This window comes from Leguminivora glycinivorella, chromosome Z (genome assembly GCF_023078275.1).
Source record: "Leguminivora glycinivorella isolate SPB_JAAS2020 chromosome Z, LegGlyc_1.1, whole genome shotgun sequence".
In the NCBI taxonomy this organism is placed as follows: domain Eukaryota; kingdom Metazoa; phylum Arthropoda; class Insecta; order Lepidoptera; family Tortricidae; genus Leguminivora; species Leguminivora glycinivorella.
Window position 1 is genome coordinate 13,287,437 of NC_062998.1, and position 27,880 is coordinate 13,315,316.

Genomic DNA, 27,880 nt, shown 5'->3' on the forward strand with positions numbered 1-27,880 from the left:
ACCGGCGGGCCGGCGGGCTGGTGTGGCGCTGGCCTGGCGGGCCATGCAATGATCCCGCGACCCGCAATCAAGTGTGCTGCTGCGAATTATGCGCAAGTATTAACCCCGTTCCTATTATTACGAACACGTTTGCCCTCCCGATTAGATTTACGCTATCTACAAAGCTTTTTGTTGGGCTTACTGGTTTTAATTATGTATTAAACATGTACTAAAATAGTTAAAGTTTATCAGTTCGTCAATTACGAGGGCTTTGAACCTAAAGTCGTCGACCTAAGCAATTAATTATATAAGACCCATAAATCCCATCATTATAAGTGTGCCATTCTGAGAGGTAAAACTTTTAAATCTGACGCTAAGTACAAAACACGTACGATGTATAAAACTAACACTAAAAATAAAAGTACACCTCCCACTCAGCTATTACTGGGCAGACATATAAATATGGACGGTTGAAACCGGCCCTAAATGTACAAATTATCCCACCGGTCGGCAGTTCGGCGCTGATGTCACTACGCACGCCCGCCGCCTGCCTACGTCAAGAGGGTATTATAACTGTACCGGGGACGTTTAACGAGCTACAGTGATTCTTAAATAAAATGTAAGACATTATGGAATTGTAGGACGACGGGTCGGAACACAGTCGGTGCAGAGAGGGCACTGGGTCGGGGGAAAGTAGTGGGGCTCGCGCGGTGCATGCAACGCATAGCCGCGTACCACTCGCGCTGCCTTTCTACAAGCGCAGCGGCTAGGATATTCCGCGCGGTTTGAGGTCACAACAATGGTATGCCTGGTTGATTCCTTGCCGCTGGCGTTTGTATTGTCCGATTTTATTACCCTTGGGATATTAAAGACTCACATCTAATAGAGCGCATCGGAGCGGAATAAAGCGTTTAAAGAAATCGAAAACGTAAATTGAATATGTATAGTATCAGCTTTTACTGCTGATGGTACACATTCTCATGGATTCCAAAGACGAATAGGAAAGTAAGTATTTTAGCGAACCGGGGCAGTTTATGGAGGTTTTAAGAAATAGTAAACATATATCATTCCTGGCTTTGTATTCTCCCGGTCAATATTCATTCCTGTTTACGGCATCTTTACTTTTCCAGAGTTCATGTACTGAGCGCAAAAATTTTACATGTAAGCTTCATTTTTTTTTATTTAATTTTCTTAATATCATTGGCTCAATTTTTTATATATTTATAGTGAAATTCTGTTCAATGGACTCCGGAACCCTAATAAAGTACCAAACAACGATAAATAATGCACTGAGTCTTCGACAGAAAGTAATGAAGTTGTGCGGGACCTCAAGAACATTGAACAAACCGATCCATCACTGCAACGCTGATCGATATCCTCCAAATGACATATCAATTCATCTTTCAGCCCTATTAGGACGAGGTGAAAAAGCTACCACCGCTACTGGTTAAAGAATGCCAATGACATTGTTGAGACGCTAACAGAATAATTCAATTGTTTGTGTCGGTATGCAGGTTTGGGTACAATAGTTATTTGTTATACAAGAGTGCAAAGTTGTATTTTAACGCCGAGTGTGGAATTGAAAAACGAGCAAGCGAAAGGATTCTATAGTTGAACCACGACCGAAGCGAGTGGTTCGGGAATAAAATCTTGAGCTTGCGAGATAGCGTCTTATTTTGCGAATTATTTTGTTAGCGTCGTCGCGAGCGTAGCGACTGGTTCAAAAAGTGGAATCTTGGGCGTTGCGAGGGTTTCAAGGCACGTAAGTTAAACAAACTTTGCCACCTAGTGAAATACAAAGTTTTTCACCACACCAACACGATTAACACGAATATCATTTACCTATAGGTAAATTCTACCAGCCAGCTTAAGACATCAAGTTAAAATTTGTATGAAATTACTTTGCACTCTTGTGGATAAAATGCAATTTTGCTATCCGTTTTCGAGTAGCAAAATTGATCTTTACCACTTGGTATGGTGAAAAATATTTTTCCCCTCACTAGCTCGGAAAAACGTGTTTTATCCTTTAATACCAGCGGGTAAAAACGCATTTTATCCACTAGTGGGTAAAGTAATTTGACCTTGAATATAGTCAAATTAACTGATTTAAAATTGATAAAAGTAGGTGAATCTAGTAATGAAGATGATTTACCACCTGTGGAACTACTGGAAGCAGTGATAAACGCATTTTTTGCGTTGTAGTTTCCTCGATATAGTGAGGGGAAAAGTTTTGTGTTACACACGACACGGGTGCAAATGTATTTTACTTTTAGTGTATTGAAAAACTCGCAAAGTTCAGTATTATATTCTCGAAACACTCGCTTCGCTCGTGGTTCAACTATAGAATCCTTTCGCTTGCTCGTTTTTCAATTCCACACTCGGCGTTAAAATACAACTTTGCCCCCTTGTATAACAAATAACTATTACTTATACATTGGCCGTGTGTCGCGTCGCGTTTCATTCAATAGTGTGTTCAGCCTTTATTAGCCGCGTTTGGGCGGCGAACACCCGGTCAAGGCCGCGTGCACTTGCCCGCAAAAAACGTCCAACTGGTTACCACGCGTGGTTTTCGTATCGTCGCTTTTTTGCGTCTTACGACATAACGATACAGGTGTATTGGTAGTTTAATAAACGCTCCAAGCTAATATTTTAATTCAACCAACTTAAGACGTTTTTATAATCCCCCTAAATGGTGAAGAGGTAATAGTTTTTTAAGCAACTATTATCACAGACAGGTTTATTTGGTTCTATAAAATATGCTGTTTTTGTCACGGTTTTTCCTAGTAATTTGTTTGGATGATATGTCACTGTCAATTGGTTCCACAGAACTTAATTTAGATAGAAGAAACAAATTCATATATATGTATAGGGGCCGAGCGTGTCAAATTTTGTACTGAAGTTGATTCTTGCCTGTAATTTTAAATATGTCTCAGGCTCTTGATTGTTCATAATTTTTGTGTTGTTGCAATTGAATATCACGTAACGAGGCATTTTTTATGTTTTGGTTGACTTCAACTTACAAAAATTGACGCCCGAAATCTGCAAGCTGCGAGTAAAGACGGACAACTCAGTGGATTTCACTGAGTTCATTTGACACGCTAAGTAGATACGTTTGCTTGATCTATGGTATATATGACATCTGTGATTGGTTCCAATCTTATTATTTCAATAGCAACCGATGTGAACCACCTTTTTAGGGTTCCGTAGTCAACTACCTTTATAGTTTCGCCATGTCTGTCTGTCCGTCCGTCCGTCCGCGGATAATCTCAGTGACTGTTGGCACTAGAAAGCTGAAATTTGGTACCAATATGTATATCAATTACGCCGACAAAGTGGAAAAATGAAAAGTGGAAAAAAATGTTTTGTTAGGGTACCCCCCCTACATGTAAAGTGGGGACTGATTTTTTTTTCATTCCAACCCCAACGTGTGATATATTGTTGGATAGGTATTTAAAAATGAATACGGGTTTATTAAAATCGTTTTTTGATAATATTAATATTTTCGGAAATAATCGCTACTAAAGAAAAAAAAAGTGCCCCCCCCCCCTCTAACTTTTGAACCATATGTTTATAAAATATGAAAAAAATCACAAAAGTAGAACTTAATAAAAACTTTCTAGGAAATTATTTTGAACTTGATACGTTTAGTAGTTTTTGAGAAAAATACGGAAAACTACGGAACCCTACACTAAGCGTGGCCCGACACGCTCTTGGCCGGTTTTTTTTACCTAGGATACCTACCCCCGAAATGTGTCTATCAACTTCTTTAACTTTCTGAATTCACATAGTTCAGGCTCATACACACTTTCAAAAGTATGCAATTTTGAAAGTGGAAAAACTAAGAACCGGGCCAACTAGGAGATTTATTTATTTATTCGTATGGCATACATGTTAGAAACTAAGGAGATGCGATTGGCTTACGCTCCGTGGCTAACCAAATTTTTGTGTGTTTCTCTCACTATTGTATGTACAAATCTACTCGATACAGTAGACTAGTAGAGTCTTTATCTATATCTCCCATCCAGACAAAACGAACAGTTTGCATTTGCACCTATCTAGTCTACGCAACAAGAGTAATATCCGAATAACATTATTTAGTTGTACTGTCTTGCTGTGTCAATACAAGTGATATGAGTAATGTATGTAATGTCTAGATACTCGTACTAATGATAATGAATCACTCGAATGTCGTTATCGTCGACGAATATGTTCGAATTAGCATGACATACAAAATTTAGGGGCTCCACACATGGTATACGATTAATCACTTGAATCGTTAGTATCTCGATCGGAAATTTACTATCTACTCGCCTCCAAAATGCTGGTTAGTAAAAAAACTCGGGCATTATTTAATTTATAAAGTAATATTAATTAAGATTTTTCACCTGAAACCTGTTTTAATCAGTTAATTTAAAAGCACCAGAAATTTGCGTTGTATTATTTTACGCTTTTTTTAATTATAAATATTATAGATCACTCAGTCACTGCCCAGTATGTATAGCCCCGGTAATCTGCACGCAATATAAGCTATTTAGTATGTACAAGAATGGCGCACAGGTACTGAATCTTTCGCGTATTACATACTAGCTTTTGCCCGCGGCATCGCTCGCGTTACAAAGAGACAAAAGTAGCCTATGTCACTCTCCATCTCTTCAACTCAACTATCTCCACTTACAAAATCACGTCAATTCGTCGCTCCGTTTTTCCGTGAAAAACGGACAAACAAAGAGACACAGGCACTTTCCTATTTATAATATAGTAGTATGGATGTAAAACATTACTTATAGCTTCTATTTTATACTTATTTGTATCTGTGAAGAGAAAAGTGGAGGACCTACGTGAAATTCTTTTCATACAAACATAGTCCTACCTATGGACATTAACGTTATTGAAAATGTTTTGACGAAATTTCTATATGTATCTGTTATGGACCAAGTGATTAATAAGGGCATTATGTATAATGCCCGGGCATTATGAATAATGCCTAGCCATATTGGGCAAAGTGATTAATCATTGTCTAGACGCCATTTTTTATCACATTGCCCGGTCATTATGATAATGCTACGTGATTGTTGGGCAATGTGATAATAAGTTTAACAAGTTTGCCGGAACGCCATTTTTTATCACATTGCCCGGGCATTATGATACTGCTACGTGATTGTTGGGCAATGTGATAATAAGTTTAACAAGTTTGCCGGAACGCCATTTTTTATCACATTGCCCGGGCATTATGATACTGCTACGTGATTTTTGGGCAATTTGATAATAAGTTTAACAAGTTTGCCTGAACGCCATTTTTTATCACATTGCCCGGGACATTATGATACTGCTACATGATTGTTGGGCAATTTGATAATAAGTTTAACAAGTTTGCCTGAACGCAATTTTTTATCACATTGCCCGGGCATTATGATACTGCAGCTGCCCGTAATAAGTCAACTCCCCTTTTTCTGCTTCGAGAGTACCAGAACCCAACTAAGCCGACTGACCACCATTTGCAAATGGTATAATTTTATAACCCGGCCCCGCCTGCCGCGGCACAATGTTTGTGGGGGCATTCTGCAGAGCTAGTTCATCATGTAAGTTTATTAACAATTGGTTTTTGACACTAAAGTGCTATCTTATCCCTCTCCTAGCAAGAAAGGGACACTTGGTCATACCTACGAAACAAACTAGGCGTTTCACCATCTTTGCCATTCGTGAAAGTACACTTTTATGATAGCGCTTACCGGTAGCTCTGCCTTATGGTTCTCGCCCTCCCCCGACATCATCTATGTCTCACTAAGGCTGGAGGCGAGCTCTGCTCTGCGGCCTATGTCGGACTTGTCGTTTAACTCTAAATCATCGATTATAAGTACTATCTTAGCCATCCTTGACATCGAGAACTCCTAAGGCACTGCAGGCGGCTCGCGGCTGTGTCCCTTGTAGTTTGATATGAAACTGCGTACAGTCTCTTGAACAGATCGGCACGAAAGTCTGCTGAAGCTGCGCCAATCCATCTATTAGCTTTTCTACATGTTTTATTATATGATGATATGGTCCCCACCAGGTGCAAAGACTATTGCAGTGCAACACTGTCTTTTGTGCTACGATGGGAGCTAAAGTCATGGGTTATTGTATTGTAAGTTGGATGAACTGGATAAAGGGCTATGGGAGGAGACTATCGGATACCTGCCGTGACAATAAGTCTCACAATTGTAAAAGACAGGAGGTGACTTGCAGTTGGCAAGGCATTGAGTGGGCCCTGCAAAACGGGCGCACACACGGTGCGACAACAGAGCAACACTTGAAGAGTGGCTGAAAGGTTGTCGAGAGGTGAGACTGCGGTAGCCAGATTCCGGTGATCCGTTCAGCAGGCCGCCGGCGTTATGACACTTTCCCATTTATAATATTAGTAAAACTTAATGAATGAATAATGAATGATAATATTTATAATATGTTAGAAGCAAATTTCATAGATTTGTTGTTAAGTTATATTATTTCTGTAAAGTTATTTATTTTTTAATTTATTTTAATGTAATTTTGACGATTCGAAAGAGGTTGTAAAATCCTACTTGAATAAACGATATTTTATCTTTATCTTATCTTATCTAGTATGGATGCTCATACTGTGTAATTTTCTTTGTGTAAATAAAATAAAAAAAAATCTATAAAATGTCTATTCTTGGGCAAAATTCAGTTATTTGGTGTGTTATTATTACTTTGCGCAAAAGACGATGGGCATTATGTATAATGCCCGGGCAAAATTCAGCTATACAATATGTTATTATCACTTTGCCCAACATAGGATGGGCATTATGTACAATGCCCGGGCAAAATTCAGCTGTCCGATGTATTATTATTACTTTGCCCAACAGAGGATGGGCATTATGTATAATGCCCGGGCAATTTAATTATTTGAATAGTTATTATCAAACTGCCCACTCACAATGGGCATTATTCATAATGCCCGGGCATTATGTATAATGCCCGATTTATCACTTGGTCCATAACATATCTACGTCACCACAGGAAAAGTGTGATTTTTACAGCAATTCCCGTTAAGTTTGTACATTTGGATCACGTCTCCGATTTTGATAAAAATTGGTAGGCTAATCATGGACTCTATGATTCTGAGCAACATTTACTAGGTTTCCCAAAATGTCCTACGAGTAGGTTGTTTGTATGAAACTTTCCTTTTTTGTTACCGAAAATGTATAGAAATCTGGTAACAAAAACGGAAGGTTTCATACAAACAACCTAGGACATTTTGGGAAACCTAGTGGATCTTGCTCAGCATCATGGACTCTATCAGCCTACCAATTTTTATCAAAATCGGAGACGTGATCCAAATGTACAAACTTAACGGGAATTGCTGTTTAGAAATTTGAAATAATGATGCAGTTAGTTAATATTATTAACGATTTAAGTTTACTCATCCCTGTTATTATACTTATATGCATAACATCCTAGTGCGTTATAATTCGTAAAACTCGATTTTCACAATAAACCAAATAATCGCTACATTTTGTCAACAATAAATGTGTTCAACTTTAGAAGTTAGTGCGCATTGTGTGTAGGTACCTTGAACAGCAGTTGTCTCAACTCTCAAGGTTATTATCTTAAGTATTAATAACCGGCATCAATATAATATGTTATGAGAATAAATACAATGTGCATAATTAGAACAAAACAAAATTAATAATATAAAAGAAAAGTGATTAAAACAAATGGCATAATCAAAGAGGATCGAGTATTACAGAGTGTTATGTCAAAGTAAAACGTGTAATCACAGTGCAGACTGCCATCTCTCGACACAAGCTTAAAACTTTTGACCCTCAGTTTTGACAATTTGGCCCATATTGTTAGCTTGATATGTGTTAAAATGTCAACTATCAATATTAGAGCCATCTAGCCGAGAGTTCCCCAAAGGTGTAACGCCATCTAGGCCACCGTGCCTTTTTCTCTATGGCTTTGAGGTATGGTGCATTAGGGTAATTCCGGTAGTCGTCTATTTAATTACGAAAGTCGCATAAAAATCACCACTATTTCCATAGTATCAAGATTCTCCTTTCGGAATTACCTTAGACTTTATCCGTCTATACGGTGTTACATTAAGTATGTCTTTGGCATAATGCATTTGCTGTTCAATCCGATAAGAAATTGAGAGAAAAAGTGGCAATAATGTTGTGACTTGTGACGTCCCTCTTTCTAATCAATGAGTAGGTAACAATACACCGTGTTTCACTTAACACTAAAAACCTGAAAACTGTTTGTTCAGAATCGAGAGTAGAATCGATTGAGGTATATCTTGATGGGGGTAATATTTTTTGTTTTAATTTGTATTATTAGTTATTGTTTACGTGCCCATTCTACAAATTCGTAATACAACATTGTGCATATCATATTGTTAGAGGTTGTACCTTTTTCAGTATTTAAGGGTATTAATACTGACTGGTTACTTGGACGTTTTTTTTTCTGCTACGAAATAGACGTTGTGCGTCAGTTTAAATTTAAAGTTTATCATAAGTCATAACAAACTGAACTCGTACCTAATTACAACCTTGTCATTTTGAATTTTAGGTTTAAATTTGCTTACTGAGTCACCTGTCCAATTTGAAGTTTACTGTGAGACAGGTTAAAGTGCTTTACATTGCCATAGCTGTCTATTGGTAAACCTTGTGTCGTTGCAGTAACGTACACAATCAAACAGTTTGAAGGCTTATGATGGTAGCTAGCAATTATTTTATTGAATGTAGAGTTAAAAGCTGAGTAGAGCTGCACAGAAAATTTAAAATTCAATTTAAACAAATAATAATCATCAGATTAAAAAATGAACAATCTAGATACGTTTAAAAAAATAAAAATCAGTTGGGGTGTCTGAGGTTTTGAGTGATACCGGAAACACGGTGTATAATCCATACTAATCCATACTAATATTATAAATGCGAAAGTGTGTGTGTGTCTGTTTGTTTGTCCATCTTTCACGGCAAAACGGAGCGACCAATTGACGTGATTTTTTTAAGTCTAGATAGTTGAAGGGATGGAGAGTGACATTGGCTATTTATTGTCCCTTTCTAACCCGCTCACTTCCTTAAAATGAGGGTTGGGAGTTTGCATGGAGCATTCCGCAATTTTAGAAAAACGCGAGCGAAGCCATGGGCCGAAGCTAGTCGTTGTATAAATTGTATAATATCCACCGTGGAATGGAATAGGTATAGACAAATCTTATCGGTTTAACGATACTGTTGTGAACGAATTTTAGATTGTACATATTTTGTAATTACTTACCTAAATATAATTAAAAAAAATAAGGGACACAACAATACAATTTTGCCTATTAGTATAATTCCTTTTTTTATGTACTACAAGAATAAATTTTATAACATACTAGCTTTTGCCCGCGGCTTCGCTCGCGCTAGAAAGAGACAAAAAGTAGTCTATGTCACTCTCCATCCCTTCAACTATCTCCACTTACAAAATCACAGCAATTCGTTGCTCCGTTTTTCCGTGAAAGACGGACAAACAAACAGACACACACACTTTCCGATTTATAATATTAGTATGGATATTACTTTTTTTCAGAGATGAACATAATGAAACAAAACTATAAATTAAATAATAATTCACCTAAAAACTCTTGTCGGACTTTAATGTTGCTACGAGCTACGGCTGTTCATAACTATGTTAAGTGTCATAATAAATTAAATATGGTAGACATAAAAAATTACTGTAGCTTTTAATTACTAACGTAATACACAATTATACACTCATTTGACGACCGGTCTGGCTCAGTCGGTAGTGACCCTGCCTGCTAAGCCGCGGTCCTGGATTCGAATCCCGGTAAGGGCATTTATTTGTGTGATGAGCACAGATATTTCTTCCTGAGTCACGGATGTTTTCTAATATGTATATAAGTATGTATTTATCTATTTAAGTACGTATATCGTCGCTTAGCATCCAAAGTACAAGCTTTTCTTAGTTTGGGGTTAAGTTCATTTGTGTAAGGTGTCTCAAAAAAAAAAAAAAAAAAAAAGATATGTGCCGTGAGCTTCAACACAAAAGCTTCCGGAAAATGGTACTGAAATATACCTATACTAGCTTTTACGCGCGGCTTCGCTCGCTTTAAAATTTTAAAATTGCAGAATGCTCCATACTAACTTCCACCCCTATTTTAGGGAAGTGGGGGGTTAGAAAGAAACAAAATGTAGCCTATGTCACTCTCCCTCCCTTCAACTATCTCCACTTAAAAATACACGTCAAATCGTCGCTCCGTTTTGGCGTGAAAGACGGACAAACAAACAGACACGCAGAATTTCCCATTTATAATATTAGTATGGATATTGGCATCATTTTGTTTTTACCTCTGCGAGTGCGAAAAATTAGGGGAACGATGTTTGAATTACGAACGCTCTCTTTCATGTATTTAATTCGTTTAATAGTACGAGTATCACCACTAGTTGGTATTCATTTTTAATTTAAGTGGTCAATATTACTAGATTCCCAATTTCTATCATTCGTATTTTTAAACTGGCTTTGGACGCTGCATAGTTAGCTTGGCTAGGCTCTCGAACCGTAGCAACAACTAAAATATGTAAAACATCAGACATTGGATACAGAACTTGTAATACATAGTCGTATACCTATAATCCAAACCTACTAACTGCTACCTAATTAAGTGGTAATCAAGGTACAGGGGGCCAATTTCGTCTGGCGGGTAGTTTGAACTATTCCAAATATTTTCCCATGTTTTTACACTATCAACTGTGTCTCCTGAATACGTGAGTCATATGTGACCAGTGGACACTCTATTTAATTGTTGAAATTAACCGCCATTCGGTATTGTCCCCCCAGTACTTACACCAGTTTATTTTATTGGTGCGACGTGCACAATCTCAATTGCCCATGAGCCTATCTACCGCCATCAGTTTTCCCTTAGTCGCCTTAGTCTATTTTCACATTATCCGATCCCATATCAGATGTCGGAAGGAATTCAATGAAAAAGATCCCAGATGGCGCCTGTAATGTATGGGAATCGATCCGACATCCGATATCGGATCGGATAATGTGAAAACGCACTGACATATACCTGCAACACCCACGGGATGAGATGGGGTGGTGCTATTCTTTACTGATGCGGGCACCGCTTACCGCGATAATTGTCAACCAGTAAAATTAAACCTAGATAAGTATATCGTCACTACTTTAAAAAAAACTTGTATCTTCGTCTGTCAATGAAAAAAAAATTGTAGCAAGTATGTATGGAATGCATATAGACTTACTGCGTTTTAACTTTGAGGAGCAGCGTGAGATACGAGATTTTTTCAAAGTAGTGACGATATCATGTGACATATGTGGTGACGGGGCTAAGAATTTCATATTTCCCATTCGTCCCGCGGGTGTCGTAGAAGTCGACTATAGGACTATAGGATATGGTTCAATAGTGGTAAACCAGTCACAGCAAAATCCTAATTTCATTTCAACCCTTTAATTGCTATGGCAAGTCTCACTTGAACAGTTTCATGTGTCTGCCTACCCCTCTTGGGAATACAGGTGTGTGTTTATGTTATTGTATGTTGTAGGTACGATACGCATGTGAAGTATAGTTTAGAAAATTAGAAACAAGTGTGTTCGGATTAATCAACCTAAATACTTCAGGTGTCGGGTAATTCCAGAAAGCGTCTCCAACTGGATTTAATTAAGGATGATTTTCAGAATTTACCGACTGCACTTTAGTTACAACTTATTGAGTTGAAATCAATTTAAATAATTAACACAGAATAACATCAATTGCTAAATAAATACTAATTTCGCTTGGCAGGCAGAAACATAATTTACAATTTAAATTAATATTTTAATAAATTACATTGAACCTTTATTACATCATATATTATGTATGATACGAGCAGGGAAGCTTGCTTCCGGCTAAACTTGAAGCACCTCACCTGTTCCTGTTAGTGCTTAACCATTAAAGTTTGAGTACCTCGTTAACTATAGTCTTTTAATTATTAATTATATTTTATGATCATTACTGGAAAGTTCATTTCAATAATCAATATGTAAAATGAATGATGAAGGAAAGCCGCACAGTACATGCATTCAATCAAGCTTTCATGATCTCGGTTCACTAAAAGTTTATTAGTTAATTATGTAAGCTCCTTGACCAGAGTTCGCTGAGTTTTTATGCAGATGATCCTTATATAAATATTTCAAAATAAGCGCTTTAAAGCTTGTATATTTATGATAAGACGTATAGTCAGTGATCTTATTTACCTGAAGCTGACAGCAACCGCACTTTCTTCAATTATATCACGACAAATGTTCAAGTTCACACGAACTGATCAGAGTACAGAAACGCGCGAGCACTGGACCGTGGAGGAGCAAGTGAACCGACTAATGGAAGTAATGGGGAGTGAACAAAAGGTGGTCGGAACACGGCGCGGAGCGGACAACAGACGCGGCGGACAGGGCGCACGGCCGGCCTAGCGTCTCAAACGGAATGAAATACTGAAGAAGACGACGCGGTCTTATATAGACGTGACCGTAACCTGACGCCGGATAACGGGCTCACGCTGCCGCACACGACAAACCATTTCAAACTCTAACAACACCGGCTAAGACACTCAATGCGTTCCTAATCAAACCCCTTCTCACCGGAACAGATAGATTTTCAATAAAGCGCCCGAAGCTGAATACTGCAATTCGCTAACACTATGTATTTAATGCTCGTGAACCTTAAGGCACGGCTATTGGTCAATGCCTCATTAAAAGTTATAAAGTGCTTAACTCCCCCTACCCTACATCAGAAGATCCCCATTTTATACAATCGGACTAGGTATGCTAAATGGTAATGCTAAGCATGACTCTTGAGGGTTTCCTCAATACATCTGAACTACTTACATATAACAGATTTTTCAGCATCACCATTGCATGCCTCACGTGCCTGTAGCTACTCAATTAGAGGAATAGGTATATGATTTCTAGCTAATGTACCATGATCATTTGCAATTACCATTGGGATATTTTACCCTATGTGAGCGCGTTCTTTCTATGGCATTACAATGTGCGTAGCCGAATGCAAAACGCTCACGAAATGCTCACGATAATATCTCTTTCGTAGCTATCTATCGCTGTTGCGTATTGGCGCAACAGAGCCAGACTACATTTCTGCGGCGTTTCGGTGGAGTTTCGCGTCTCAGGAATGTCATTTGGCTACGGGGCCAGTTACAATTATTTTTAAACATTATTATTTACTACATTTTTTTTTAATTTACAGGATATCGCTTGCAGCGTTGTCTGAAAACACTCAACACTAAAGTGTTAACACTTTTGTTTGAAATATACAATACTATGTTAAAAGTATGATGAATTTATCTCGTTAATTTTTCCACAATAAATGCACCAAAGTTAGTAGCATATAAGAGCTTCGCTTCGCTTGTTCGTTGAATTATTCCTTGGGCCTTGTCCTGATAGTATGTATAAAAATGTCAACAAAAAGTAAATATTTTTTCACCACACCAGCTGATAATAAAGGCTCTCTTTGCTATTCGAAAACAGATAGCAAAATTGCATTTAATCCACAAGAGAGCAAAGTAATTTCATACAAATTTTAACTTGATGTCTTAAGCTGGCTGGTAGAATTTACCTATAAAATAAATGATGATTTTGATTCATAAATATTGAATATGGTGATGGATTTCATTTAGTTTAATTTATTTAGTCGTATGGCATCAATTTAAAAAGTTTAATGTTTTATAGTCAATATTTTGTTCGTTTGGTGTTGTGAAAAAAATTGTGTTTCACTCGGTGGCAAAGTTTGTTTAACCTTCGTGCCTTGAAACCCTCGCAACGCTCAAGATTCCACTTTTGCCCCCTTGTAAAACAAATAACTATTTACGTGTGGTAAAGTGGGACTTAAAATACTTAGATTCATACCAAGCTAAGGGATACTATTCTAAACCTATAAATGAGGATTTTGAATCATAAATATTGAATAAATTGATAGACTTGATTTAGGTTGATGTTTTATAGTCAGCATTTTTTTCGTGTTGGTGTGGTGAAAAAATTTGTGTTTCACTCGGTCCCAAAGTTTGTTTAACCTTCGTGCCTTGAAACCCTCGCAACGCTCAAGATTCCACTTTTTGAACCACTCGCTACTCTCGCGGTTCAATATTGGAATCTTTCGCTTGCTCGTGTATCAATATTGGCACGTGCGGTTAAACAACAACTTTGCCCCTTGTAAAACAAATAACTATTAACCTCTTTTCTATCGTTGCACTTTTACTCGCGTATTAGATCTCCGACGGAATGCCTCGACTTATAGTTTCCGTTGAACTGACAGACTGATCAATATTTCCCGAGCGGTGTCCGGTGAGCCACTAGAGGATTCATGACATACCTAACTATAGACGTGAAACCATGTCAGCCTATAAAGCAATCACAACTTCATCCTTAAGGTACTCGTAGCATTCAGGTTTAAAGTGCACTAGAATAATTGCTGTTTTTATCTACTGCCGACTGCCGATAGCACAGTATAATAAAGAGTACTATCGTACAGTGTGGCCACTCCCACTCCCCGCTGAAAGTGCCGCCCACCCCTCTCGGTTACCTCACAGTAACCGCCTGTCAAAAACGCGAACAGTCGACCTGTCATATTTCACTCATACAAGCATAGTACGCGTTCACCTACACGAGCTTAGACTGTGTGCTAGGAACGCGCCTCTTTCATATATTTGATCGCCAGTGTCCGCGGTGTGCCGATAGTGTCGATGCCACAAATCAATTTCGAAAATCCAGGCAGTATTACAGTTGTTGCAGTAAAGCAATATTTGGAAAGTATTTATATGTATTGACGCGATCTGAGACTTTTTTATACACTGGCCAAGGTGTGTACTTATACTATTTTTCTACTCGTCGACTTGAACTTAAGCTATAAGTGGTAGCTTTTAAGTATAATATTTCAATATCTGGGCGACCGAGCTTCGCTCGGTTCTATTTTAATATATCACGTCTTTAGATAAAAAAAAACTCTTATAAATACAAAAACAAAAAAAAAGACAAAAAACAAAAATTTAATTTCTGACCGGGATTCGAAACCCTGACACCTACGATCTATCTGCGTACATTAGACCGACCTCGTGCGACTGAGCTAAGCGGAATCGATGCGCGCGCGGCGAAATTAAGGACCATATTTTACGTTTACAAATGCGAAAGAAAAACTCATGAAAACTCGAAAATTCGCGTTTTCCGGGATCTAAGGCTACGCTAGATCGATTTTTCACCCCCGAAAACCCCCACAAAACAAATTTCAGCGAAATCGTTAGAGCGGTTTCCGAGATCGTCGGTATATATAAATAAATAAATAAATAAATAAATAAATAAATAAATAAATATACAAGAATTGCTCGTTTAATAGTATAAGATTATAAATCACTGTAGGCAACTATATAAAATTCAAAAATAGAACTTCATATAAGTTCTATACTAATTTGATGGCAAATGTTTCTGCATCTGAAACACATTTTAAAGATAATTTTTTTTATACTACGTCGGTGGCAAACAAGCATACGGTCCGCCTGCTGGAAGCGTATCTGTCGCGTTATCTGCCAATGAGAGACAGTTAAAATTTTGTAATAACACTTTTCGGAAATTCGATTCGATGTTGTTAGGTGAAGGGTGAACGACGCTATTAACATTAACTTTAACGTGAATGATGATATTGTTCGTCCATTGATGATGATGATGACTCATAGAAAAAGTATTGTAAAAAATTATACAATAGTGATATAGTCAAGCTTTTCACTCTCGATCCACGAAGCTTGTTGAGTAAACATGGTAGGTACTCGGTACTCGACTGAAAAACTTTAAAAAGAACATTTGACCACAGTCTCCCCTCCTGACTGTATAGGAAAATGCCAATAGTAACCGATACAGAGCATATTCACAGTTGATTTATAAATATCCTAGGTAGCTAACTCGTAGTTTAGCAGGAAGTGAGTTACAGACCTTAGCCGTTTGCGTGATAACGCTGAATGCATAGCGTTAGGGAGAATCAGTGACAAGGTAAGTGCGTTTTCACATTATCTGATCTGTTATCGGACGTGGGACTGTTATCCTATTTATATTAAAGTCGCCATATTTGACATTTGCCTTTGACATCTTTCCTACATCCGATATCGGATTAAAAATGTGAAAACGCTCTAACAGCGAAGGGGTGAGTCGCAAGTCCGCGTCTAGTCCCACGCTGGCACAATGAAGATGGGAATTAAATTGTGTATCACTTCGCACACTCCCCCAAATGTAACCAGGCAAGCAAGCACGGACGCATAACAAACGATATAACGTCAGGGCGTCTTTTTGCACCACTTGTAAGTGCGATAGGGACGCACCGATGCGATAAAGTTCATCTAACTTGTGTGCTACGCCTGCTGTAGAATACCGATAAACAACTTAAAAAGCTACCTATCTGGTGCCGTAGCCGAATAGCGTTTCTGCGACGCGAAACGAAAACGAAACGCCGCGAAAGGTAGTCTGGCTCTGTCGCGCCAATACGCAAGAGCGATAGAGATAGATAGATATCTAGTAGATACGAACGTTTAGTTTCGTGAGCGTTTGTGCCATTCGACTACGTACTCTGAGGTGTTCGAGGCCCTGCAGGTGCGGTCTAGCTTCTACCAGTGTCTCGCTCGTATCTAATGAAGTGCCTAGCGCGTTTTTCAATAGAAACGTAAGGCGGCTATTCATCTTATCTATGCAGATACGTGTAGATATACTTTTTGTGTCTAACTATCTATGAGGTCTAATATGAAAAAAAAAACATAACTAGGTAGGTACTGAGTTATGGAACAAATCTGTACACTATGACACGGAACTGTCACCTACGCCAGATCTTGTTTAGAATTATTCACGGTTAGTCTCATTAGACTTATTTTCATCAGAAATCAGAATATATTCAACGGATACGGAAATGGGGATACAGAAAACTCCGTGATCATGATGCATGTAATCGCGTCAAATATCGGGAGTTCGAAAAAAATCAAAAAGGTAATAATCACGGTCTATGTAAGTCGAATAAATACCAAAGAGGATCGAGTATTATAGAGAGTTACCGTCAAAGTAAAATGTGTTATCACAGTGCATAGACTGCCATCTCTCGACACAGGCTTAAAACTTTTGAACCTCAGCTTTGACAATTTGGCCCATATACAACGTGTTACACCAATCACTGAAAACCTCAGACACCCCAACAGATTTTTATTATTTAGAGTTAGTCTAGAGAATTTATTCTTAAATCGGCCTATTATTTCCAAAGATATTGCTGTTTCTTTTATTCTAGTTGATTAAGTCTAGTTGATTAGTAACTCTACGTTCGTTGATTACGTATGCGTACCGTGTTAGTGTATCATCGTGGTCCAAACAGATTACTGGCAATTCGTAATCCTTATTGCAAAGGCATAAGGCTTTAGGTATCTTATCAATTGTCAGTCATACAAACTGGGTTTAGAACAAAAGTCGATAAGGCGATAGTTTGTTACAAATTGTAAGAAAAACAGCCCTTATTGCCTGAAATACGGTAGTGACATTGGCAACTGACATTCGCTTTGTAGTAACAGGGACTGACCTGTCGTATTTTCGCCATGATAAATTGAACCTTATCACTGAGCCAGAAGAGCGAAATTTTGAAAATTCATTCTTTAATAAAAAGGACAGCCAGTATTAAAACATTACCAAGTATGCAATCCTCTATCAGAGATACAGTAGTAACTTTTGCTTTTGTAACTTTTAGACCTGGCACGCAAAAATGAAAACTAAATACAAAAAACCCCCGACACAAAAAAAAGGTGAATTAAATTAAAAATTAAATAAAAAAAGGGTGAAAAAAACTAAAAGTGCGAGCTTTCAAAAAGTAATAAAATAACTAAATAAGTAGCTCTAGGAATACCTACCTTCCTTCTTACGAAATACCTACCTTCTTCTTCTTCTTAGGAATATCTACCTACCTTCTACCTTCTTACGAAATACGTAAGATGAAAACCTAACTACGAAATTCTTGAACGTAAAAATTTTGGTACTTAAACATAAAATTACTTGAATTCTTAAACACAAGAAATATGACAAAATAAATTATTAATTATTATTCTCTTTATTGATTTCCATTATTAATTAATGGTAAAGTGTTGTCGCGTCGGGGGACCGCTCTCAATATTAGCGTAAGGGCAGACGTCGTTGACGGTTGTGTTTCCGATGCAGTCTTTAGAGTCTTATTTTAAGATTGGGTGTTGAAATTTTTGCTCAGCACTTACACACACTGTTTGGTTGTAAACATATACGTTACTTGTAATTCTAATACTTCCTTTGACATTTTGGTTGTATAGTTACATTGTTCATGTTCAGGTAGTTACTTTAATGTATGTACCTAGTGAATTTTTTGTTAAACATTTATTAAGTTAGTTTAGCTGTGTAAATATTTAGTTTTTAAGTTTCAAGTTAGACAGGCAAAGAGCGGTCCCCCGACGCGACAACACTTTACCATTAATTAATAATGGAAATCAATAAAGAGAATAATAATTAATAATTTATTTTGTCATATTTCTTGTGTTTAAGAATTCAAGTAATTTTATGTTTAAGTACCAAAATTTTTACGTTCAAGAATTTCGTAGTTAGGTTTTCATCTTACGTATTTCGTAAGAAGGTAGAAGGTAGGTAGATATTCCTAAGAAGAAGAAGAAGGTAGGTATTTCGTAAGAAGGAAGGTAGGTATTCCTAGAGCTACTTATTTAGTTATTTTATTACTTTTTGAAAGCTCGCACTTTTAGTTTTTTTCACCCTTTTTTTATTTCATTTTTAATTTAATTCACCTTTTTTTTTGTGTCGGGGGTTTTTTTAAATTTATAATTTAAGGTTTTTATTTCTTTCTTTTTGTAGGGGGCTCTTTCTTTTGTCATATTTCTTGTGTTTTGGAATTCAAGTACCGAATTGTATGTTAAGTACCTACTTACCTACATTTTTTACGTTCAAGATGTTCTAGAGGTAAGTGCATGCTGTTTTTATAAAAATACTAAAGTCACTATAAGCGTGCCGTTCAGATCTGAGGAGTTCCGTTCTGACCAACATCAGGAGTTCCACTGCACCAAATGTCACTGTTCTGGACGTAAGTGCATGCTGTTCTTATAAAAATACCAAAGTCACTATAAGCGTGCCGTTCAGATTTGAGGAGTTCCGTTCTGACCATCATCAACAGTTCCACTGCACCAAATGTCACTGTTCCGTAAGTAAATGCATGCCATTCCTTTAAAAACACAAAAATCACCATATGTATGCCTTTCAGATTTGAGGAGTTCTCTCGATTTCTCCAGGATCCCATCATCAAAACTGGGTTCTGAGAAAAATGGGACCAATCTGTATTCATATACTATCAAAAAAAAATTCAAAATCGGTCCAGTAGCGACGGAGATATCGAGGAACAAACATAAAAAATAAAATACAGACGAATTGAGAACCCATTCCTTTGAGATTTGAGGCGGCGGTTAAAAATCAGCACCGATAGCATGGTCGCGCCAGGCCATCCTTTTCGCACTTACTAATAGTACGAATATCACAGAATATAATAGTACAAATACTGAAGGCTCACTCCTTTGATGTTCATAAAATGCCGCCATTCTAAATTCTTACCTACATTAACAAACAGACCGCACGCGAGCAGCCGACATAGAATTCTATTGCGCCGCGTGAAGGTCGTCACCAGTGAACGGGCCGCGAAACTTGCGGCCGCCGCCATATACATGTAGCGCGGCGATAGAATCGCAGAATGAGCCGCCCCTTTAGGCCTAGCACATGATTGCCGCGAGAGTATGTCGCCGCGAGATAGATGAGATGACACGTCTTTGTCGTAATTGTATTAATGACATAAGAACCGGTAGTCTATCTCGCGGTGACATACTCTCGCGGCAATCATGTGCTAACCCTGCTGGTTTTATCATTTATCGCGCGATGAGGCTTGCCTCTGTAATCCATAATAAAAAAATATTTTTTTTTGTGGCGGCGACCATCTTGGACCAGCGGCCATCACCTACAGCTACATATACATACAATCACGCCTGTGTCCCATGAAGGGGTAGGCAGAGCACATGAAACTACTCAGGTTTCAGTGCCACTGTTGGCAAATAAGGGGTTGAAAGAAAACGAAACTGTGACATTGCAGTGACAGGTTGCCAGCCTCTCGCCTACGCCACAATTTAACCCACATCCCACAGTCGCCTTCTCCCACGGGAAGAAAGGCCCTCACCTACAGCTAATATAAATAAAAAACACTCGACTAATTCACCTTTTATAAACAAAAAAAATAAATCAAAATCGGTAGATCCGTTCAGGAGCTACGACACGATGCGATACCACAGACAGACACACACACACACACACACACACACACACACACACACACACACACACACACACACACACACACACAGAGACAGATAGACACGTCAAACTTATAACACCTCATCGTTTTACGTCGAAACAGAACTTTCTACGATAATTGGTCAAGTGCGAGTCGGATTTCGACTCTTCCATACAATTTAGTCATGAGCGCCTGATGGAATGTGATAGCAACGATTTCACAAACAAATAGTAGAAGTTTAGTACATTTCGTACTTTCAAGACGTTATATCTCGGAAACGATAAGAGATAGACCAAAATGGACTTCAGATTTGGGCTTTCGGTGGCACAGTAGTGCCACACGAATTTTATATTTTCGTATATATAGACATTTTTTTGGACCGATTTGGATAATTTTTTTTTTCAAAAAAATCTAACCCGGGTGTAAAATCTTTATTTTTTGAGCTAGAAGGCTGAAAAAAATAGTATTTAGGTGTTTTTGTAATACATTTCGGGCCGCTAAGAATCAGCCACATACCATTGTAATTTTTTTTATTAAAAAAAAAAAACTAATTAAAATTTTGAATAACCTCCGACATAGTGGACCGATTACCATCAAACATGGCTAAGAACACTCCCGACTAATTCAGCTTTCAAACAAAAAAAACTAAATCAAAATCGGTTCATCCGTTCGAGAGCTACGATGCCACAGACAGACACACACACAGACAAACAGACAGACAGACAGACAGACAGACAGACAGACAGACAGACAGACAGACACGTCAAACTTATAACACCCCGTCGTTTTTGCGTCGGGGGTTAAAAATAACCTGCATTAAAATATAGCGTAATCGATTCTACTCTTGATTCTGAACAAACTGTTTTCTGGTTTTCAGTGCATGGTGTAACACGTTGTATTAATACGTGTTATAACCACAAAATTAAAATTTTGAAAAAACCCCCGACCGCGACATAGTGGACCGATTTTCATGAAACATGGCTAAGAACACTCCCGACTAACTCAGCTTTCAAACAAAAAAAACTAAATCGAAATCGGTTCACTCGTTCGGGAGCTACGGTGCCACAGACAGACACACACACAGACAAACAGACAGACAGACAGACAGACAGACAGACAGACAGACAGACACGTCAAACTTATAACACCCCGTCGTTTTTGCGTCGGGGGTTAAAAATGACAAATATTAATATTAGCGCCATCTAACCGAGCGTCCGTCCCCCAAAGGTGTATCGCCATCTAGGTCACCGTACCTTTTTCTGTATGGCTTTAAGGTACGTTTTTTTCTTTTTATCTGTCTATACGGAGTTACATGTCTTTGTAAATACTAAATACTTCTCCAAAGGAATTTATCATATTGTCATTCTTTGTCCTATCCAACATTTTAGTTTAAAACCGCCAGTATTTGAAGTAGCAAAACTCACGAATACACGACCTACACGACAAGATCCCATTCGTGAGATTGGTGTTTCAGTAGCGCAGTAATAAAACGCGAATGGAATATTCACCAACTGATAATGTGCTTCCTGTGGTTTCCCAAAGGGGTCTTTAAGGCCAGCAGTTGATCCATCAGTGAAAGTTAATGTGATGATTCGCACTGCCACTCATTATCTGCTTATCTGCTCGATGAAAATCTTATATTGCGCCGCGGCACGCCTCTTTGTTTTTGTGTAAGAGATTCAATTTCAAAGATCTAGATACAGCGCTGAAGGCCGATGAGGAAACAAAAAGACATCGACTCTAATGTCTCTAATGAAAGGACGCGTCACATGCTAGTGAAAATAATCTGTCACTTCAAATTGACGCTAAATAAACATGGTTGATAACCTCGGGCAGATTTTTAAAAGCTGCAGCGGAAGAAGCTTCGTGAGTGATTGACTATTTGAAATGAGCAATTCTGAATGTTGGTATTGATGGTAGGTTTCTGCACTATGTGGGACTGTAGGTACCTATAAAGTATCGTCGACAGTTAGTCGATGATACTGTTACCTATAGTTTTCTAGTTAGTAAAATTAACGACCATATCTCGATTTCTAATAAAATTCTTCCATGTTATCAACTCATCATAGACATGTTCTGTCTATTAATAATTTGACATTTGGAAAAAATAGTACATTACATCAGAGGCCGGGAAAATGAGGATTTCCGGCCAAGTGGGTATATACGGATAGGGATACGAGGCCGGGAATCCGTTTTCACGCCGAGGCATGTATAGTGCTTTTCTCAAACATACAATGAAATAAAAAAAAAAAAAAAAAATTAAAATTAAAATGCTCTAAAGGACAATATTTTATTTAAAAAAAAAGTTACCTTGCAGGCCTAGGCCTAAAAAATAATATGAAATCCCTTTACAGTCCTCTCGAGTTGTTGCGCCCAAAAAGCGATACTTCCCAGCCCATTTTAAGGAACGTAAAGACAATATTTTATTGCATGTTTGAGAAAATATTAATACCTACCAGCAACGTAAGTTTTTTTGAGCTTACCAAAAGATATTTCATAAATTTCTGGTTTATCTTATAATATTTACGATTTATTTAATTCATATTTATTAATTAGGAACACATCTCCTGTAGAGCATTCAAGCCTACCTTTTCAGCCGTTTCTCAAACCTACTTTTAGATACCTTTGCTTGTTTAATAAGCAGAGTCCACGTAATTCTTATTTCCCGCCGTTAGTACTCTGATATCAGACTTGGCTAGATCCATGTGATCCTGGCTGCTTTTAGTAACATTGCGATTATATACACGTTATTTTATATAGGTAAGTATCTCATCATGAGACGCCAATGTTGTTTACAATTTATATAAAAGGTGTCGTGGCATCCGTAACCTCAAAATCCATCGAAAGTGTCAAAAACGAGAAAGACGTATCAAGGGATAAACGTGCGGAACTAAATTGACTCACATTTCACTGAGCACTTGAAGTATATTCGGTTTATTATGTTACAATACAATTTAGTTTTAATAATGTTAGTAGGAAGCTAGGAAGTATCTATGACTATTATTATATGACTGTATTGTATGACTGTATCAAGTATAAGTCCGTTTTCACATTATCCGATCCGACATAGGATGTCGGAAAAAATCCAAGATGGCGCCTGTAATGTATGATATCGGTCCAACATCCGATATCGGATCGGATAATATGAAAACGAACTAAGAACAACTAAAGCCTGGTAGAAATGTTGACATGTGCATAATTTTGCATTATTATGTTCCGAGAGTATGGTATTGGTAAGCATTGATATAACAAGGTCTGATATATTTTTATTTTAGGGAGTTTATGGTGCTTTCAATGTGGTTTAGCAAATGTACTGCGGACAAAGCCTATTCCGACTTAATTTGAGAATATTCCAATGACGCTTCGTATTATTTAAACAAAGGTTAATATGCTAAACGTTAATTCGTTAGACGGGTTAAGCATTTTTATTATTAAAGAGTTGTTTCGACCAATGGAGCGAGTAGAGCAAGTAAAAGTATCGTACATGAGTAATTGAGTATACACTTCACGTAAGTATATTTCATTCATAACAATAAAAGACCGGAACACAAAGCATGCAGCCTTATTCTGGTTGTGAACTATGACTCGAGGCCAACACTGTGAACATATTCTGAACCGTGGTCTACACGTTTTTTTACGCGAAAGTAATTTCCCGAGTATCTTTAATGTACATGATGTAGGTCATTGTGTTAATGTTTGGGGCACTTAATCCATTACCAGACGATCTGAGTCACTCACGCTTTGCCCTCTCTAGTCACTTAGGAAGTCAATAATACCTTCACATAGAATGCAAGTTGATAAGAAAAGCATCAAGCTACATTTTACATGTATAAGTAGTATACACATACCGAAGCTACGTAATATTTGACATCAAAATATCACTAGCACCTTCATATTGCTTGAACATGTTCGTAATTGTATGGACGAAGCACGAACGTGCAGACGAATTAGAAGAAAATTACGTTATTTACGATACTATTTTATTATCATGTCAAACTGTAAGGTCCACATTTGACCTCCAGTGCCCTGCTTCACCACGATAACAATAGTGACAATCGCAATGCTTATAATAAACATTCAACAAGCGCTGAGTTTAGGTGTTCATTTGAAACTTCAAAACTTTATGTGTCATGCTTAGATTATTGTCATAAACCCGATAGCAATTAGCTTTTCTTGGGTCTTCGGGTAGGTATTTTTGATAATTGGGCAACATTTTTTGGACCCAGAAATAGGCACAAATTGTCAATGTCACTGTGGTGAAAGAGGTCACAGCCCTGTGGGCCCCAGGGTTGGTAGGGTAAGGACGCGGCCGCCCCGCCGGCGGGCCGCACGCGCGTACTCCTCTCTATTTTCTCTGCCCCGGCGCGTTCCACCGAACTTACATCGGATTCACTTCGCTTTCGCACCTTTTATTTGGTGTTTGTGCGATAGATGTTTTTGCGCTGGCACTCTAGGTGTCAGTTAACCAACCGATCTAGGTCACTCGTCCGAACATTTAAAAAACATTTCACTTTTTCTTAGTTGACGATATAGCTTGTTTTCTTACTGTGGAGTACTACTGCTCATAGGAAATAGCATGGAACCGTCATTTTGCATATTAAATTTTTGCATATTTCATTATATTACGATGAAGATTTTTTTTATGGACATAATTATATTAAGCAGTTGTAAATGTTGTAATATAGACTTGTATTGTATTAGATTTAATTTGAGCTTTGGACTTGGATAATTGCGAAAATGCTTCAATAATGTGCGAACATAAATATATTTTAACGATATTAACAAAATTAATTACTGAGTTAAAAAGTGTTAGGTATCTCTTTCTTTACAGTCATATAATATGACAAAACCAAGTGTATTAAGTCGCGTCAGAAATTTCAGTTGATTCAATGTCCAAAATATGTAAATCCCCGCAAATTGTCAAATATAAAGAGGACCTTTGGGATGACACCAAAATTTTCTGGAATTTCTTTTCCGCACTGTATACAATTATCTACTGTATTTGGATGCTTAAAATAAAATAAAATATGTAGAACGGTGTGTACAGTAATAATTATTATTATCTAGTAATTAGAGGATATTTGGATACTTATCAGCAGCGGCTGGTCCATACAAGCCAATTCCTATCGGCTTGCCTAAAATTGATTACTAGTAAAGTACCTAATGTTTAGGTAGGTTTCTTTTTGCTCAGTGTTGCCTAGCAGAATTTTCACCAGCCGCCACTGATACTTTGCGCATTTGCGCATTGTCTACCACGCACTCGCTGACGCATTAATAAGCTATGGACTCAGCTGCTACGGACTTACTTTTAAAACATATTTGGATCAAATAAAGCTGCTTCAGATAAGATTGTTGAAATATTTAGTCAGTTATAAAACTAGGAAAAAACACAGGCATAATTATGTTTATTATGGCATAACAATTCTCAACATGCAAGATTCTTCCCGTACACTGTAAAGCTATATACCTAAATGTATTAAATAGTTATTACACTAATGATTATAAATTGCCGAAAATAAGTAAAAGGAATACTAGGTCTGCTATGAAGCCGAGTCTAATACAACCATCAGCAAAAAATTATTATGGGAAAAGAGCAAAAGAATATATGATACCCAAGATTTATAATGAATATTCTTTTCTATTGAGAACGCCTAAAATCAGTATAGGTAGTTTAAAATCAAAATTGAAAGAAATTTTACTGCAAAAATATGAAAGTTAACTATTAAGCACCTTACTTATTTTCGGATGTTAGCTAGTGCCTACCTATACTTGTAAAAATAAGTATACCTAACTGAGTCTTCCAATGACTCGTCGCATAAGATTATTTTATTTTATTTTATTTTATTTTTCTGTTTTTGTTTATTATTGTATCTACCTAAGTTTACAGCTACGCTGTCTCGCATGATAAGATTAAGATATGAAAGCATAAGTAAGTATTTTAAATGTAATTTGTCATTACTTAACATAAGGTAACCTGTTACTGGACAAATAGTGTACCTACCTACATACCTTTACTTTATAGAAATAGATTGAGCGCAACGCCAACAAACTGCTCCGCAGTTTGGCGAAACATTAATGCAAGGTACCCAAATTGTAATTTTTGATAAAACAATAAAATAAAAAAAACTTATTGACAGAACAGATGTTTTACGTAGCCGTTTTGATACATGGCCATAATTTATACGAGGAGTATTCCTTTAACCCTTTACCGCATATTGTTCCATATTTGGCCGTTATAAATTCTACTCTACTGACAATTGTTATAGTTCAAATTTCAACAAATATTGTATACGTCACATGCGGTAAAGGGTTAAAATACCCTGAATTACTAAAAGCACATGGTACCTACACTACACAAATGAACGTAGGTAGCAGAGGTGACTTTGTCAGAGATTCCATACCGCTATTCGCTGCAGCTAGAAATAATTTCCTGGTGCTATTAAGCCTCATGAGCAAAACACATTAAATGTTTCGAGTGGAAATATTAAACGGTATGCTTAAGAATTAAAGTGCGCGACGCAAGGAAGAAACATTGATGTAACGCAGTTATGTTGATGACAAGTGCGTCGGCGCGGCGGCGCGGCGCGCGTGCGCGGTAATCGCCGCGTAACGGAGCCAACTGTAAAGCACGCCACGGCCCGCGGGCCTCGTGCTAAATTTGCCGAAACAGCGCTTTGTAGCGAGAAAAACTTGAATCACCCTAATTTGTGACCAACTATCTACTGTTTAAGAAAAAGATAATTACGATTTTGTAACCGCTACGATTGTGCGTCAGTTTGTCACAGCTATACTAAAATTGGACGCACAGTTCTATGCTTTATTTTTAGTTTTAGTTTTGTCATATATGTATGAATTGTATAATATATGACCTCTACCGTATACCGTATACAGAACTACATATAGATATTTAGGTAGTGATTATCTACAGCACAGCACTACTAGGATCATAGGATCAATAGGATCATACTCATTTTTGAATCACTTTACTAAATTGACAAAAACAGATGAAGTTATTCACTACAGTGCCATCAATTTCATCATCTATGAATTTTAATGAAAACAACAGTAACATCGCCTCATGAATGGATAAATGCAGTAACTAAATACACCGGAACATACTCCCACAAATCGGTACATCCCTAAGGCCCACTTGCACCAACCACTTAACTCGGGGTTAGTGGGCTGTCCTCTGTCAAATTCCATATAAAATGGTGGGGTAAACCTCGGGTTAACCCTCCATTTTCGTAGGTGCAAGTGGCCCTAATTCTATGAATGTTATATAGATACAAAAAATGTACTCAGCAAGTTAGTTAACTTCTACATTTCGTAGCTGAGCTCTTATGGGTCATAAGTTTAATATTTCGGCGGACGTCGTTGCATAGCATAAACATTATAATTTCAGGTGACTGTAGGTACCTACCGTCTGATTCCCGAGTCACTCCTATCGTGCATTTCAATCCGGATTCCAGCAGACGTAATTAACCGCCTTATGAATATTACCTCCGTTACAGCGAGTTAATGCAA

At 37.6% G+C, this 27,880-nt stretch overlaps 1 protein-coding gene across 1 annotated transcript in view; it reads right to left on the minus strand.

The window, feature by feature from the left end:
* Nucleotides 1-12,445, minus strand: part of LOC125240643 — an 85,978-nt gene extending 73,533 nt beyond the window's left edge. Inside the window, exon 1 of the mRNA XM_048148639.1 lies at nt 12,232-12,445. The gene's annotated coding sequence lies outside the window, so the exon portion shown is untranslated. The remainder of the gene's footprint in view (nt 1-12,231) is intronic.
* Nucleotides 12,446-27,880: the final 15,435 nt, after the last annotated feature.